This window comes from Arachis stenosperma, chromosome 10 (assembly GCF_014773155.1).
Source record: "Arachis stenosperma cultivar V10309 chromosome 10, arast.V10309.gnm1.PFL2, whole genome shotgun sequence".
NCBI lineage: Eukaryota > Viridiplantae > Streptophyta > Magnoliopsida > Fabales > Fabaceae > Arachis > Arachis stenosperma.
Genome location: NC_080386.1, coordinates 48,970,572 through 48,988,772, shown reverse-complemented (window position 1 = coordinate 48,988,772; position 18,201 = coordinate 48,970,572). Strand labels below are relative to the sequence as shown.

The 18,201-nt window shown below is 41.0% G+C and overlaps 1 non-coding gene across 1 annotated transcript; it reads left to right on the top strand.

Annotated features, from left to right (window-relative positions):
- The first annotated feature begins 16,393 nt into the window (after positions 1-16,393).
- LOC130959568 (small nucleolar RNA R71) lies at positions 16,394-16,501 on the top strand. Its single transcript, XR_009078641.1, has one exon. It is a non-coding gene; the product is annotated as a small nucleolar RNA R71 (small nucleolar RNA).
- The last annotated feature ends 1,700 nt before the right edge of the window (positions 16,502-18,201 follow it).

The following is an 18,201-nucleotide window of genomic DNA, read 5'->3' as shown; positions in this document are numbered from 1 at the left end:
GGTCATAAGGTACCATTTACAATGTCAAAAGATCTATAAATAGTAAACTAGTATCCTAAGGTTACAGAAATGAGTAAATGACAGAAAAATCCACTCCGGGCCCACTTGGGTGTGCTTGGGCTGAGCATTGAAGCTTTTATGTGTAGAGACGTTTTCTGGAGTTAAACGCCAGCTTTCATGCCAGTTTGGGCGTTTTAACTCCAAGTTTTTGCCAGTTCCGGCGTTTAACGCTGAAATTTCTGATGCTGATTTGCTACGCCGGTTTGGGCCATCAATCTTGGGCAAGTATGGACTATCATATATTGCTGGAAAGCCAGGATGTCTACTTTCCAATGCCGTTGAGAGCGCGCCAATTGGGCTTCTGTAGCTCCAGAAAATCCACTTCGAGTGCAGGAAGGTCAGAATCCAACAGCATCTGTAGTCCTTTTCAGTCTCTGGATCAGATTTTTGCTCAGAACCTTCAATTCAGCCAGAAAATACCTGAAATCACAGAAAAACACACAAACTCATAGTAAAGTCCAGAAAAGTGAATTTAACTAAAAACTAATAAATTATACTAATAACTCAACTAAAACTACCAAAAACATACTAAAATGCCAAAAGCATACAAATTATCCGCTCATCACAACACCAAACTTAAATTGTTGCTTGTCCCCAAGCAACTGAAAATCAAAATAGGATAAAAAGAAGAGAATATACTATAGACTCCAAATATCAAAGAAACATAGTTCCAATCAGATGAGCGGGCTAGTAGCTTTTTGCCTCCGAACAGTTTTGGCATCTCACTCTATCCTTTGAAGTTCAGAATGATGGCATCTATGAGAACTCAGAACTCAGATAGTGTTATGATTCTCCTAGTTAAGTATAATGATTCTTGAACATAGCTAGTGTATGAGTCTTGGCTGTGGCCCAAAGCACTCTGTCTTTCAGTATTACCACCGGATACATACATGCCACGACACTAATGGGTGAACCTTTTTAGATTGTGACCAGCTTTGCTAAAGTCCCCAATTAGAGGTGTCCAAGGTTCTTAAGCACACTCTTTTGCCTTGGTTCACAACTTTATTTCTTTCTCTTTTTTTTTCTTTCTTTTTTTTTTCGAAATTTTTTTTTCACTGCTTTTTCTGCTTCAAGAATCAATTTTGATGATTTTTCAGATCAACAACAGTTCTCTTTCTCCTCATTCTTTCAAGAGCCAACAATTTTAACATTCTTAAAAACAACAAATTCAAAGACATATGCACTGTTCAAGCATTCATTCAGAAACAACAAAGTATTGCACTACATCAAAACTAATTCAACTAGTTTCAGAGATAAATTTTGAAATCCTGTACTTCTTGTTCTTTTGTGATTAAAGCATTTTTCTTTTAAGAGAGGTATGGATTCATGAGACATTCATAGCTTTAAGGCATAAACTTTAATTTTATTAATTATGAATTAAGAACAAGACTCAGAAAATAAATATAAGATGAAACAGAATAAATAAACGAAAACAATAGGCTCCTAATGATAGAGGTTTTCACAGTTAGGACTCAACACCTTGATTTGAGAAGTGGATGCTCCCTCAGCTTGGAGGAGAGCTTTTTGGCGTTTCATCTCTGAATTTCACGCCCCTGCTTCTCTTGTTCCTTCAGCAATTTGCAGAGCATGCAGTTTTGATTCTGCTGTTCTTCCTTCAGTTGCTCCATAGTCTCTTGCAACTTGTGATAGATGCCTCTAGGCTGGCCCAGTAGCCAATTTCAGGGAATTCAGGGAGGAACTCATGCGCCCTCCTTTTGATAGAGTGTCTTGCACTTGTCCTTCCATTGACTTCTTGGTGATTGGATGTTCAATGGGTATGAACTCATCTACTCCCATCTTCACCCAGCCTCTTTACAGAGCAAGGAGATCAAGCTTGGGTAAGCCAATTGGCTTCAGTGGAATTTTTATTTGCAATTGTGTAGATCTCACAAGCAATCACATGATGCACCTCCACTTCTCTTCCAAGCATAATGCAATGAATCATCACTGCTCTCTTGATGGTAACCTCAGAACGGTTGCTAGTGGGCAATATGGAACGCCCAATGAAGTCTAGCCACCTCTTGCAATTGGTTTGAGGTCTCCTCTCTTGAGTTGGTTTGGGACACCTTTAGAATTGGTTATCCACTTAGTTCCAGGGAGGCATATGTCCTCTAGAACTTGATCCAACCCTTTGTCTACTCTCACCAATCCTATTAAAGGAGTCAGGATCATCTTGCAGTTGAGGCAACTTGAAGATTTCTCTTTTTTTGTCCAGATGGAAGTACATAACTTTCCCTTGACCATGGTTCTATAGGTATGGTAAGCGGTTCCAGTCATTCTTTGCTTATCTGTCAGCCACAGATTTGAGTAGATTCCTGAACCATGTTCCTTCCAACCTTTGTCTCAGGATTGGTTAGAACTTCCCAACCTCTGTTTCGAATTTGCTCTTGGATCCCCGGATATTCATCTTCTTTCAGATCAAATTTTACTTCCGGGATCACTGACCTCAGACCCATTATTTGTGATAATGGTCTCATGTTCTTTGGTTAAGAACTTCTCTTGATTCCAAGATCTTTGGATTAGTCTCTTTCTTTCCTCTTAAATTGGTTTGTTTTCCCTTAGGAGCCATGATCTTGATGAATCTTGGCTTAGTGATCACGGAAAAGCACACCAAACTTAGAGGTTTGCTTGTCCTCAAGCAAAGAAAAGAGAAGAGAGGGGGAGGAAGAGGAAATTCGAATGGTGTGATGGAATAGGGAGCCAAACGTGTATTTATAAGGTGGGAGGGGAGTTTCGAAAAAGAAGAGAGAAATTTGAAAGGAGATTTGAGAAGATTGGAAAATTGAGAAAAGGGTGAAATTTTGAACATTGTTTGTAATTGATTTGAAATAAATTTGTAATTGTATTTTGAATATTGAAAGTGAATGATGAATGATTGAAGTGTGATTTTGTAGAAAAGTATGGGTGAGAAAAGGAAAGTTTGAAAAAAATTGATTTGAAAACAAAATTGTGGTCCCCCCACCAAGCTGGCGTTAAACGCCCAGAATGGCACCCATTCTGGCGTTTAACGCCATTTGTAGCCCTTTTTGGGCGTTTAACGCCCAGCCGGTGCCTGGCTGGCGTTAAACGCCAGAATTCCTTTGTCACTGGCGTTTTTCCAAAACGCCCAGGATGCTGCACACCTGGCGTTAAACGCCCAGAATGGTGCCCATTCTGGCGTTTAACGCCCAAAATGGCACCATTCCTGGCGTTAAACGCCCAGAATGGTACCCATTCTGGCGTTTAACGCCCAAAATGCCCCTTACTGGCGTTTTTTCGCCAGTAAGCTCATTTTCTCTGCTTTTTGAGCTGAATCCTTCTGTAACTCTGTGAATTCCTTCATTTTTGATACTTGCCTTTGTAGGAACTAATCATATACCCTCCTAATGACTGGGTTGCCTCCCAGCAAGTGCTTCTTTACTGTCTTTAGCTGGACTTCTGCTAAGAATCACTCAAGTCTCAGTTTTGAGCATTCCTGCTCAAAATTTCCTTCAAGATAGTGCTTGATTCTCTGTCCATTAACAATGAACTTCTTGTCAGAATCAATATCTTGAAGCTCAACATATCAATATGGTGACACTCCTGTAATCACATACGGACCCCTCCACCGGGATTTGAGTTTTCCTGGAAACAATTGAGCCTGGAGTTGAAGAGCAGACTTTTGTCCTGGCTCAAAGACCTGGTTGACAATCTCTTGTCATGCCACTTCTTTGCCTTTTCCTTATAAATTTTGCATTTTCAAAGGCATTGAGTCTGAACTCCTCTAGCTCATTTAGCTGGAGCAGTCTTTCTCACCAGCTAACTGGAGCATCCATGTTAGGAATCTGGTTGCCTAATAGGCTTTATGTTCCAGTTCCACAGGCAAATGACAGGCCTTCCCACACCAGTTGGTATGGAGAGGTTCCTATAGGAGTCTTGAATGCTGTTCTGTATGCCCACAGAGCATCATCCAAGTTCTTGCCCAATCCTTTCTTCGGGCCATCACAGTCCGTTCTAGGATTCTTTTTAGTTCTCTGTTAGAGACTTCTGCTTGCCCATTGTCTGTGGATGATACGGAGTTGCCACTTTATGGCTAATTCCATGTCTAACCATAGCAGAGTGTAGCAGTCTATTGCAGAAATGAGTGCCCCCATCACTGATTAGTACTCTGGGAACACCAAACCTGCTGAAGATGTGTTTCTGAAGGAATTCAGCACGGTCTTGGTATCATTAGTGGGTGTAGCAATTGCTTCTACCCACTTAGATACATAGTCCACTGCCACCAGAATGTAAGTGTTTGAGTATGAAGGTGGAATGGCCCCATGAAGTCAATTCCCCATACATCAAACAATTCTATCTCTAATATCCCTTGTTGAGGCATGGCATATCCGTGAGGCAGGTTACCAGCTCTTTGGCAACTGTCACAGTTACGCACAAACTCTCGGGAATCTTTATAGAGAGTAGGCCAGTAGAGCCACACTGGAGGACTTTAGTGGCTGTTCGCTCACTTCCAAAATGTCCCCCATAATGTGATCCATGGCAATGCCATAAGATCTTTTGTGCTTCTTTCTGGGTACACATCTGCGGATCACTCCGTCAGCACATCTCTTAAAGAGATATGGTTCATCCCAGAGGTAGTACTTTGCATCTGAAATTAATTTCTTTTCTTTGCACATTGCTGTACTCCTTGGGTATGAACCTCACAGCTTTATAATTTGCGATATCTGCAAACCATGGAGCTCTGAATGGCAAAGATTGCTCATCTGGGAAAGTCTCAGAGATCTCAGTAGAAGGGAGGGACGCCCAGCTACTGGTTCTATTCGGGACAGATGATCAGCCACCTGGTTTTCTGTCCCTTTTCTGTCTCTTATTTCTATATCAAACTCTTGCAGAAGCAACACCCATCTGATAAGCCTGGGTTTTGAATCCTGCTTTGTGAGTAAGTATTTAAGAGCAGCATGGTCAGTGTACACAATCACTTTTGATCCCACTAGGTAGGATCTAAACTTGTCAATGGCATAAACCACTGCAAGTAACTCTTTCTCTGTGGTTGTGTAGTTTTTTGTGCGTCATTTAGAACACGGCTGGCATAATAAATGACGTGCAAAAGCTTGTTATGCCTCTGTCCCAACACTGCACCAATGGCATGATCACTGGCATCACACATTAATTCAAATGGCAATGTCCAATCTGGTGCAGAGATAACTGGTGCTGTGACCAGCTTAGCCTTCAGGTCTCAAATGCCTGCAGACACTCATTATCAAAGATAAATGGAGTGTCAGTAGCTAGTAGATTACTTAGAGGTTTGGCAATTTTGAAAAATCCTTTATAAACCTTCTGTAGAATCCTGCATGCCCAAGAAAGCTTCTGATTGCCTTAACATTGGCAGGTGGTGGTAATTTTCAATTACCTCTACCTTGCCTTATCCACCTCTATTCCCTTGCTTGAAATTTTGTGCCCAAGGACAATTCCTTCAGTCACCATAAAGTGACATTTCTCCCAGTTTAAAACCAGGTTAGTCTTGGCATCTTTTCAGGACAAGTGATAGGTGGTTAAGACAGGAGCTGAATGAGTCTCCATATACTGAAAGTCATCCATGAAGACTTCCAGAAATTTCTCTACCATATCTGAGAAGATAGAGAGCATGCACCTCTGAAAGGTTGCAGGTGCATTGCACAGACCAAAAGGCATTCTCCTATAGGCAAACACGCCAGAAGGGCAAGTAAATGCTGTTTTCTCTTGGTCCTGGGGATCTACTGTAATCTGGTTATAGCCTGAATAGCCATCCAAAAAGCAGTAATAGTCATGACCAGCTAGTCTTTCTAGCATTTGGTCTATGAATGGTAAAGGAAAATGATCCTTTCTGGTGGCTGTATTGAGCCTTCTGTAGTCAATACACATACGCCACCCTGTGACTGTCCTTGTAGGAACCAGTTCATTTTTTTCATTATGAACCACTGTCATGCCTCCCTTTTTGGGAACAACTTGGACAGGGCTCACCCAAGGGCTATCAGAAATAGGATAAATAATCCCAGCCTCCAGCAATTTAGTGACCTCTTTCTGCACCACCTCCTTCATGGCTGGATTTAGCCTCCTCTGTGGTTGAACCACTGGTTTGGCATTATCCTCCAACAGGATCTTGTGCATGCATCTTGCTGGGCTAATGCCCTTAAGATCACTTATGGACCACCCAAGAGCTGTCTTGTGTGTCCTTAGCACTTGAATTAGTGCCTCCTCTTCCTGTGGATTTAAAGCAGAGCTTATAATCACTGGAAAAGTGTCACCCTCTCCCAAAAATGCATATTTCAGGGATGGTGGTAGAGGTTTGAGTTCAGGTTTGGGAGGTTTATTCTCTTCCTGAGGAATTTTCGAAAATTCCTTTACTTCCTCTAGTTCTTCTTGATCAGGTTGAGCATCTTTGAAGATGTCCTCAAGCTCTGATTCTAGGCTTTCAGTCATATTGATCTCTTCTACCAGAGAGTCAATAATGTCAGTGCCCATGCAGTCATCTGGTGTGTCTGGATGCTGCATTGCTTTCACAGCATTCAACTTGAACTCATCCTCATTGACTCTCAGGGTTACTTCCCCTTTTTGTACATCAATGAGAGTTCGTCCAGTTGCTAGGAATGGTCTTCCTAGAATGAGAGTTGCACTTTTGTGCTCCTCCATTTCCAGCACCACAAAGTCAGTGGGAAAGGCAAATGGCCCAACCTTGACAATCATGTCCTCTATTATGCCTGATGGGTGTTTAATGGAGCCATCAGCAAGTTGGAGGCATATCCTGGTTGGTTTGCTTCTCCAGCCAACCCAAGCTTTCTGATAGTGGATGCAGGTATTAGATTGATGCTTGCTCCAAGATCACATAGGGCTGTCTTGGTGCAAGCGCCTTCTAATGTGCATGGTATTATAAAGCTTCCAGGATCTTGAAGCTTTTCTGGTAAGCTTTTTAGTATGACTGCACTGCATTCTTCAGTGAGAAACACTTTTTCAGTTTCTCTCCAATCCTTCTTATGACTTAAGATCTCTTCATGAACTTAGCATAAGAAGGTATTTGCTCAAGTGCCTCTGCAAACGGAATCTTTATTTCAAGAGTCCTTAGATAGTCTGCAAAGCGGGCAAATTGCTTATCCTGTTCCGCTTTGCGGAGTTTCTGAGGATAAGGCATCTTGGCTTGATATTCCTCAACCTTAGATGCTGCAGGTTTATTCCTTACAGAAGTGGTTGAAGAAGCCTTGTTAGAGGGATAATTATCAGCACTCTCAGGTGCCTGATCCTCCTTGGGCGTTTGAACGCCAGGATTGGGAGGAAAATGGGCGTTTAACGCCAACTTTTCCCCCTTTTCTGGCGTTTGAACGCCAGAACTGGGCAAGGAATGGGCGTTTAACGCCAACTTTCCTTCCCTTTCTGGCGTTTGAACGCCAATACTATTCCTCTCTGGGCTCTTGTTGCCCTCAGAGGGATTTTGAACAGTGGCTTGGTTATCCTCTGTCAATTGTTCTTTGCTTGCCTTCTTGCTCCTTTGAGCAGTGGTGTTCAGTGTTTTCCCACTCCTTAGTTGAACTGCTTGACATCCTTCTGTTATCTGTTTAGATATTTGCTATTTTTCTTGATTCAACTGCAGTTCTATGTTCTTGTTAGCAACTTTAGTATCATGGAGCATTTCTTTAAATTCTGCTAACTGTTCTGTCATCAGGAGCAATTGTTGATTAAGCTCATTCATCTGTTCTTGAGGATTAGGATCAGTGACCAATGCCATGGCCTCCTCTTTTGGAACGAACTCACTGCTAGAATATAAGTATTGGTTTCTAGCAACAGTGTCTATAAGCTCTTGAGCTTCTTCAATTGTCTTCTCATGTGTATAGATCCACCAGCTGGTCTAAAGACATCTGAGCTTTTTCTGTGAGCCCATAGTAGAAGATGTCTAACTGTACCCACTCTGAACTAAGCATACCTCTATACCTCTCCTAGGCATTATAAAGGGATTCATTATCCTCTTGTTTAAAGCCTTGGATGTCCAGCCTTAGCTGTGTCATCCTTTTTGGAGGGTAGAAATGATTCAGGAATTTGTCTGATAACTGTTTCCATGTCTTTATGCTTGCTGTAGGTTGGTTATTCAACCACCTTTTAGCTTGATCTTTTACAGCAAATGGAAACAGTAATAGTCTGTAGACATCCTGATCTACCTCTTTATCATGTACTGTGTCAGCAATTTGTAAAAATTGTGCCAGAAACTCAGTAGGTTCTTCCTGTGGAAGACCGGAATACTGGCAATTTTGCTGCACTATGATAATGAGTTGAGGGTTTAGCTCAAAGCTGCTTGCTTTGATGGGAGGTATACAGATGCTACTCCCATATGCAGCTGTAATGGGGTTAGCATATGACCCCAGAGTCCTCTTGGACTGATTAATTCCACTTAAGTCCATAATGGACAAAAGGGAAATGAGAATGATTGCAAAGAGATAAATTTTGTTTTTTTTTTTTTTGAATTAAACGGAAAATAAAAATAAAAACAAAAAGAAATAAAAAAAAAGGAATAAAATTTCGAAAATCAAAAAGAAAAGAAGATCAAAGCAAATTGAGAACTGAATCAATTAGTTAATTAAAAAGATTTTGAAAACAGCAATTAAAAAGATATGATTGAAAAGTTTTTATGAAAAAGATTTGATTTTTAAAAAGAGGAAAGAGAAAAACACAAAATGACACCAAAATTAAAATTTTAGAAAATCAAACACAAATTTTTTTCGAAAATTTTAAAGGGAAGAACACAAAGAGGACACCAAACTTAGAACTTTTATGAATCAAAAAGGGACTAAGGACATGCAAAATCGAAAATTTAAAAGGAAAATAAACGCATGCAATTGACACCAAACTTAGAATATGAAACTAGACTCAAATAAAAGACTCTAAACCAACAAAAACAAACAGTCCTAATCTAAGCAACAAGATAAGCCGTCAGTTGTCCAAACTCGAACAATCCCCGGCAACGGCGCCAAAAACTTGGTGCACGAAATTGCAATAACACTTTTGCAATCCCGCACAACTAACCAGCAAGTGCACTGGGTCGTCCAAGTAATACCTTGCGTGAGCAAGGGTCGATCCCACGGAGATTGTCGGCTTGAAGCAAGCTATGGTTACCTTGTAAATCTTAGTCAGGATATCAGAAATTATCAGGATTGATTGTAAAAAGCAAAAGAACATGAAAAAGGTACTTGTTTTGCAGTAATGGAGAACAGGCTGAGGCTTTGGAGATGCTCCATCTTCCGAATCTCTGCTTTCCTACTGTCATCTTCATCAAACACGCAAGGCTCCTTCCATGGCATGCTGTATGTAGGGTTTCACCGTTGTCAATGGCTACCTCCCATCCTCTCAGTGAAAATACGTCCCTGATGCTCTGTCACAGCATAGGCTAATCATCTGTCGGTTCTCAATCAGGCCGGAATAGAATCCAGTGATTCTTTTGCGTCTGTCACTAACGCCCCGCCTTCAGGAGTTTGAAGCACGTCACAGTCATTCAATCATCGAGTCCTACTCAGAATACCACAGACAAGGTTTAGACCTTCCGGACTCTCTTGAATGCCGCCATCAGTTCTAGCTTATACCACGAAGATTCCGATTAAAGAATCCAAGAGACATCTACTTAATCTAAGGTAGAACAGAGGTGGTTGTCAGGCACGTGTTCATAGTTGAGAATGATGATGAGTGTCACGGATCATCACATTCATCCGGGTTAAGAGCAAGTGATATCTTAGATTGGAAACAAGCATGATTGAATAAGAAACAGTAGTAATTGCATTAATCCATCAAGACGCAGCAGAGCTCCTCACCCCCAACCATGGGGTTTAGAGACTCATGCCGTGGAAGGTACAAGAAACGTGTAAAAAGTGTTATGAGGTCATAAGGTACCATTTACAATGTCAAAAGATCCTATAAATAGTAAACTAGTATCCTAAGGTTTACAGAAATGAGTAAATGACAGAAAAATCCACTTCCGGGCCCACTTGGTGTGTGCTTGGGCTGAGCATTGAAGCTTTTATGTGTAGAGACGTTTTCTGGAGTTAAACGCCAGCTTTCATGCCAGTTTGGGCGTTTAACTCCAAGTTTTATGCCAGTTCCGGCGTTTAACGCTGGAATTTCTGATGCTGATTTGCTACGCCGGTTTTGGGCCATCAAATCTTGAGCAAAGTATGGACTATCATATATTGCTGGAAAGCCCAGGATGTCTACTTTCCAATGCCGTTGAGAGCGCGCCAATTGGGCTTCTGTAGCTCCAGAAAATCCACTTCGAGTGCAGGGAGGTCAGAATCCAACAGCATCTGTAGTCCTTTTCAGTCTCTGGATCAGATTTTTGCTCAGAACCTTCAATTTCAGCCAGAAAATACCTGAAATCACAGAAAAACACACAAACTCATAGTAAAGTCCAGAAAAGTGAATTTTAACTAAAAACTAATAAAATTATACTAATAACTCAACTAAAACTACCAAAAACATACTAAAAACAATGCCAAAAAGCATACAAATTATCCGCTCATCAGTTCTCAATCAGGCCGGAATAGAATCCAGTGATTCTTTTGCGTCTGTCACTAGCGCCCCACCTTCAGTAGTTTGAAGCACGTCACAGTCATTCAATCATTGAATCCTACTCAGAATACCACAGACAAGGTTAGACCTTCCGGATTCTCTTGAATGCCGCCATCAGTTCTTGCCTATACCACAAAGACTCTGATCTCACGGAATGGCTGGCTCGTTTGTCAGGCGAGCACTCGGTTGTCAGGCGATCAACCATGCATCGTGTATCAGGAATCCAAGAGATATTCACCCAATCTAAGGTAGAACAGAGGTGGTAGTCAGTCACACGTTCATAGGTGAGAATGATGATGAGTGTCACGGATCATCACATTCATCAAGTTGAAGAACAAGTGATATCTTGGACAAAGAACAAGCGTAATTGAATAGAAGAACAATAGTAATTGCATTAATACTCGAGGTACAGCAGAGCTCCACACCTTAATCTATGGTGTGTAGAAACTTCACCGTTGAAAATACATAAGAACAAGGTCTAGGCATGGCCGAATGGCCAGCCTCCCAAAGTGATCAAAAGATCTAAAGATCAAACGATTCCAAAGATCCGAAGATTCTAAAATACAATAGTAAAAGGTCCTATATATAGAGAACTAGTAGCCTAGGGTGTACACAGATGAGTAAATGACATAAAAATCCACTTCTGGGCCCACTTGGTGTGTGCATGGGCTGAGCAATGAAGATTTTTCGTGTAGAGACTCTTCTTGGAGTTAAACGCCAGCTTTTATGCCAGTTTGGGCGTTTAACTCCCATTTTGGTGCTAGTTCCGGCGTTTAACGCTGGGAATTCTGAGGGTGACTTTGAACGCCTGTTTGGGCCATCAAATCTTGGGCAAAGTATGAACTATCATATATTTCTGGAAAGCCCAGGATGTCTATTTTCCAACGCGGTTGAGAGCGCGCCAATTGGGCTTCTGTAGCTCCAGAAAATCCGCTTCGAGTGCATGGAGGTCAGAATCCAACAGCATCTGCAGTCCTTTTCAGTCTCTGAATCAGATTTTTGCTCAGGTCCCTCAATTTCAGCCAGAAAATACCTGAAATCACAGAAAAACACACAAACTCATAGTAAAGTCCAGAAAAGTGAATTTTAGCTAAAAACTAATAAAAATATACTAAGAACTAACTAAATCCTACTAAAAACATACTAAAAACAATGCCAAAAAGCGTACAAATTATCCGCTCATCACAACACCAAACTTAAATTGTTGCTTGTCCTCAAGCAACTGAAAATCAAATAAGATAAAAAGAAGAGAATATGCAATGAACTCCAAAAACATCTATGAAGATCAGTATTAATTAGATGAGCGGGGCTTTTTAGCTTTTTGCCTCTGAATAGTTTTGGCATCTCACTCTATCCTTTGAAATTCAGAATGATTGGCTTCTTTAGGAACTCAGAATCCAGGTAGTGTTATTGATTCTCCTAGTTAAGTATGATGATTCTTGAACACAGCTACTTTATGAGTCTTGGCCGTGGCCCAAAGCACTCTGTCTTCCAGTATTACCACCGGATACATACATGCCACAGACACATAATTGGGTGAACCTTTTCAGATTGTGACTCAGCTTTGCCAGAGTCCCCAATTAGAGGTGTCCAGGGTTCTTAAGCACACTCTTTTTGCCTTGGATCACAACTTTATTTCTTTCTTTTTCTTTCTCTTTTTTTTTCGTTTTTCTCCTTCATCTTTTTGTTTTTTTTTCGCTTTTTCTCTTTCTTCCTTTTTTTTTGTATTCACTGCTTTTTCTTGCTTCAAGAATCATTTTTATGATTTTTCAGATCCTCAGTAACATGTCTCCTTTTTCATCATTCTTTCAAGAGCCAACATTCATGAACCACAAATTCAAAAGACATATGCACTGTTCATGCATGCATTCAGAAAACAAAAGTGTTGCCACCACATCAAAATAATTAATCTGTTATAAAATTCAAAATTCATGCAATTCTTCTCCTTTTCAATTAAGAACTTTGTTAATTTAAGAAAGGTGATGGATTCATAGGACATTCATAACTTTAAGGCATAGACACTAAGACACTAATGATCACAAGACACAAACATGGATAAACATAAGCACTAAAATTCGAAAAACAAGAAAATAAAGAACAAGGAGATTAAAGAACGGGTCCACCTTAGTGATGGCGGCTTGTTCTTCCTCTTGAAGGTCTTATGGAGTGCTTGAGCTCCTCAATGTCTCTTCCTTGTCTTTGTTGCTCCTCTCTCATGATTCTTTGATCTTCTCTAATTTCATGGAGGAGGATGGAATGTTCTTGATGCTCCACCCTTAGTTGTCCCATGTTGGAACTCAATTCTCCTAGGGAGGTGTTCAGTTGCTCCCAATAATCTTGTGGAGGAAAGTGCATCCCTTGAGGTATCTCAGGGATCTCATGATGAGAAGGGTCTCTTGTTTGCTCCATCCTTTTCTTAGTAATGGGCTTGTCCTCATCAATGAGGATGTCTCCTTCTATGTCAACTCCAACTGAATAACAGAGGTGACAAATGAGGTGAGAAAAGGCTAACCTTGCCAAGGTAGAGGACTTGTCCGCCACCTTATAGAGTTCTTGAGCTATAACCTCATGAACTTCCACTTCTTCTCCAATCATGATGCTATGAATCATGATGGCCCGGTCTAGAGTAACTTCGGACCGGTTGCTAGTGGGAATGATTGAGCATTGGATAAACTCCAACCATCCTCTAGCTATGGGTTTGAGGTCATGCCTTCTCAATTGAACCGGCTTCCCTCTTGAATCTCTCTTCCATTGGGCGCCCTCTTCACAAATGTCAGTGAGGACTTGGTCCAACCTTTGATCAAAGTTGACCCTTCTTGTGTAAGGATGTTCATCTCCTTGCATCATATGCAAGTTGAATGCCAACCTTACATTTTCCGGACTAAAATCCAAGTATTTCCCCCGAACCATAGTGAGCCAATTCTTTGGGTTCGGGTTCATACTTTGATCATGGCTCTTGGTGATCCATGCATTGGCATAGAACTCTTGAACCATTAAGATTCCGACTTGTTGAATGGGGTTGGTGAGAACTTCCCAACCTCTTCTTCGGATCTCCGGATATTCACTCTTTTTGAGTGAAAAAGGGACCTCGGGGATCACCTTCTTCAAGGCCACAACTTCATAGAAGTGGTCTTGATGCACCCTTGAGATGAATCTCTCCATCTCCCATGACTCGGAGGTGGAAGCTTTTGCCTTCCTTTTCCTCTTTCTAGAGGTTTCTCCGGCCTTGGATGCCATAAATGGTTATGGAAAAACAAAAAGCAATGCTTTTACCACACCAAACTTAAAAGGTTTGCTCGTTCTCGAGCAAAAGGAGAAAGAAGAGAGTAGAAGAAGAAGAAATGAGGAAGAAGGGAATGGCTTTGTGTTCGGCCAAAGAGGAGGGGAGAAGTGGTGTTTAGGTTGTGTGAAAATGAAGGGGTGAAGAAGGGTTTATATAGGAGAGGGGGGCTCATGGTTCGGTCATGTATGGGTGGGTTTGGGAGGGAAAGTGGTTTGAATTTGAAGGGTGAGGTAGGTGGGGGTTTTATGAAGGATGGATGTGAGTGGTGAAGAGAAAGATGGGATTTGATAGGTGGAGGGTTTTTGGGGAAGAGGTGTTGAGGTGATTGGTGAATGGGTGAAGAAGAGAGAGGGTGGTGGGGTTGGTGGGGATCCTGTGGGGTCCACAGATCCTGAGGTGTCAAGGAAAAGTCATCCCTGCACCAAATGGCATGAAAAAACACGTTTTGTGCCAAATCTGGCGTTAAACGCCGGGCTAGTGCCCATTTCTGGCGTTTAACGCCAGGTTCTTGCCCTTTCCTGGCGTTTAACGCCAGTCTGGTGCCCCTTTCTGGCGTTAAACGCCCAGAATGGTGCCAGACTGGGCGTTAAACGCCCACCTGCTAGCCTTACTGGCGTTTAAACGCCAGTAGGTTCTTCCTCCAGGGTGTGCTATTTTTCTTCCTGTTTTTCATTCTGTTTTTGCTTTTTCAATTGATTTTGTGACTTCTTATGATCATCAACCTACAAAAAACATAAAAGAAAATAGATAAAATATAACATTGGGTTGCCTCCCAACAAGCGCTTCTTTAATGTCAGTAGCTTGACAGAGGGCTCTCATGGAGCCTCACAGATACTCAGAGCAATGTTGGAACCTCCCAACACCAAACTTAGAGTTTGAATGTGGGGGTTCAACACCAAACTTAGAGTTTGGTTGTGGCCTCCTAACACCAAACTTAGAGTTTGACTGTGGGGGCTCTGTTTGACTCTGTTTTGAGAGAAGCTCTTCATGCTTCCTCTCCATGGTGACAGATGGATATCCTTGAGCCTTAAACACAAAGGATTCTTCATTCACTTGAATGATCAGTTCACCTCTATCAACATCAATCACAGCCTTTGCTGTGGCTAGGAAGGGTCTGCCAAGGATGATGGATTCATCCATGCACTTCCCAGTCTCTAGGGCTATGAAATCAGTAGGGATGTAATGGTCTTCAATCTTTACCAGAACGTCCTCTACAAGTCCATAAGCTTGTTTCTTTGAATTCTCTGCCATCTCTAGTGAGATTCTTGCAGCTTGTACCTCAGAGATCCCTAGCTTCTCCATTACAGAGAGAGGCATGAGGTTTACACTTGACCCTAAGTCACACAGAGCCTTCTTGAAGGTCATGGTGCCTATGGTACAAGGTATGGAAAACTTCCCAGGATCTTGTCTCTTTTGAGGTAATTTCTGCCTAGATAAGTCATCCAGTTCTTTGGTGAGCAAAGGGGGTTCATCCTCCCAAGTCTCATTTCCAAATAACCTGTTATTTAGCTTCATGATTGCTCCAAGGTATTTAGCAACTTGCTCTTCAGTGACATACTCATCCTCTTCAGAGGAAGAATACTCATCAGAGCTCATGAAAGGCAGAAGTACATCCAATGGAATCTCTATGGTCTCATTTTGAGCCTCAGATTCCCATGGTTCCTCATTAGGGAACTCATTGGAGGTCAGTGCACGCCCATTGAGGTCTCCCTCAGTGGCGTTCACTTCCTCTCCCTCCTCTCCAAATTCGGCCATGTTGATGGCCTTGCACTCTCCTTTTGGATTTTCTTCTGTATTGCTTGGAAGAGTACTAGGAGGGAGTTCAGTAACTCTCTTGCTCAGCTGTCCCACTTGTGCCTCCAAATTCCTAATGGAGGACCTTGTTTCAGTCATGAAACTTTGAGTGGTTTTGATTAGATTAGAGACCATGGTTGCTAAGTCAGAGGTGTTCTGCTTAGAGCTCTCTGTCTGTTGCTGAGAAGATGATGGAAAAGGCTTGCCATTGCTAAACCTGTTTCTTCCACCATTATTGTTGTTGAAACCTTGTTGAGGTCTCTCTTGATTCTTCCATGAGAAATTTGGATGATTTCTCCATGAAGAATTATAGGTGTTTCCATAGGGTTCTCCTAGGTAATTCACCTCTTCCATTGAAAGGTTCTCAGGATCATAAGCTTCTTCTTCAGATGAAGCATCCTTAGTACTGCTTGGTGCATTTTGCATTCCAGACAGACTTTGAGAAATCAAATTGACTTGCTGAGTCAATATCTTGTTCTGAGCCAATATGGCATTCAGAGTATCAATCTCAAGAACTCCTTTCTTCTTATTAGTCCCATTATTCACAGGATTCCTTTCAGAAGTGTACATGAATTGGTTATTTGCAACCATTTCAATTAGCTCTTGAGCTTCTGTAGGCGTCTTCTTCAGATGAAGAGATCCTCCAGCAGAGCTATCCAAAGACATCTTGGATAGTTCAGACAGACCATCATAGAAAATACCTATGATGCTCCATTCAGAAAGCATGTCAGAAGGACATTTTCTGATCAATTGTTTGTATCTTTCCCAAGCTTCATAGAGGGATTCTCCATCCTTCTGTCTGAAGGTTTGGACTTCCACTCTAAGCTTACTCAATTTTTGAGGTGGAAAGAACTTTGCCAAGAAGGCATTGACTAGCTTTTCCCATGAGTCCAGGCTTTCTTTAAGTTGTGAGTCCAACCATGTCCTAGCTCTGTCTCTTATAGCAAAAGGGAATAGCATAGGTCTGTAGACCTCAGGGTCAACCCCATTAGTCTTGACAGTGTCACAGATTTGCAAGAATTCAGCTAAGAACTGATGAGGATCTTCCAATGGAAGTCCATGGAACTTGCAATTCTGTTGCATTAGAGAAACTAATTGAGGCTTAAGCTCAAAGTTGTTTGCTCCAATGGCAGGGAGAGAGATGCTTCTCCCATAGAAGTCGGGAGTAGGTGCAGTAAAGTCACCCAGCACCTTCCTTGCATTGTTGTTGTTTTCGGCTGCCATGTGTTCTTCTTCTTTGAAGAATTCGGTTAAGTCCTCTACAGAGAATTGTGCCTTAGCTTCTCTTAGCTTTCGCTTCAAGGTCCTTTCAGGTTCAGGGTCAGCTTCAACAAGAATGCCTTTGTCTTTGTTCCTGCTCATATGAAAGAACAAGAAAATGTGGAATCCTCTATGTCACAGTATAGAGATTCCTTGAGGTGTCAGAGGAACAGAAAAATAGAAGAAAGAGGTAGAAGAATTCGAACTTAATCAGATAGAGTTCGAATTGTGCATTAAGAAGGAGTGGTACTCCATAAATGGAAGGATGAGAAGAGAGGAAGAAATGTTCGAAAATTAAATTAAAAAGATTTTGAAAACATTTTGAAAAACTTTAATTGATTTTCGAAAACCAAGAGTGAGAAAGAAATCAAGTAATTTTTGAAAAAGATTTTGAAATTAGAAGTTAAAAAGATATGATTGAAAACTATTTTGAAAAAGATGTGATTAAAAAGATATGATTGAAAAGTTATGGTTTTAAAAAGATATGATTGAAAAGATATGATTTGAAAACAATTTTAAAAAGATTTGATTTTAAAAATTAATGACTTGCCTAACAAGAAAAGATATGATTCAAACATTAAACCTTTCTCAACAGAAAAGGCAACATACTTGAATTGTTCAATCAAATCATTAATTGTTAGCAAGTATCTTTGAAAAAGGAAAGAAATTGATTTTGAAAACATTGGATTGAAAAGATTTGATTTGAAAAAGATTTGATTTTGAAAAACTTTGAAAACTTGAAAAAAATTGATTTTGAAAACAAAATCCTCCCCCTTGTGCCATCCTGGCGTTAAACGCCCAGAATGGTGCACATTCTGGCGTTTAACGCCCAATGCACTACCTTTTTGGGGGTTAAACGCCCAACCAGGCACCCTGGCTGGCGTTTAAACGCCAGTCTGTCCTTCTTCACTGGGCGTTTTGAACGCCCAGCTTTTTCTGTGTAATTCCTCTGCTGCATGTTCTGAATCTTCAGTTCCCTGTACTATTGACTTGAAAATAGAACCAAGATCAATGAAATAATGCATGCAAGACACCAAACTTAAAATTAGACACTAGACTCAAACAAGAAACATAAAATATTTTTGGTTTTTTATGATTTTTATAATTTTTTTGTGCTTTTTCGAAAATTATATGAAACTAGAAAATAAAAGTTTCAGAATTCTCAATTTCGATTCCAGGAATCATTGCAATGTTAGTCTAAGACTTCGGTCCAGGAATTAGACATGGCTTCACAGCCAGCCAAGCTTTCAAAGAAAGCTTCGGTCCAA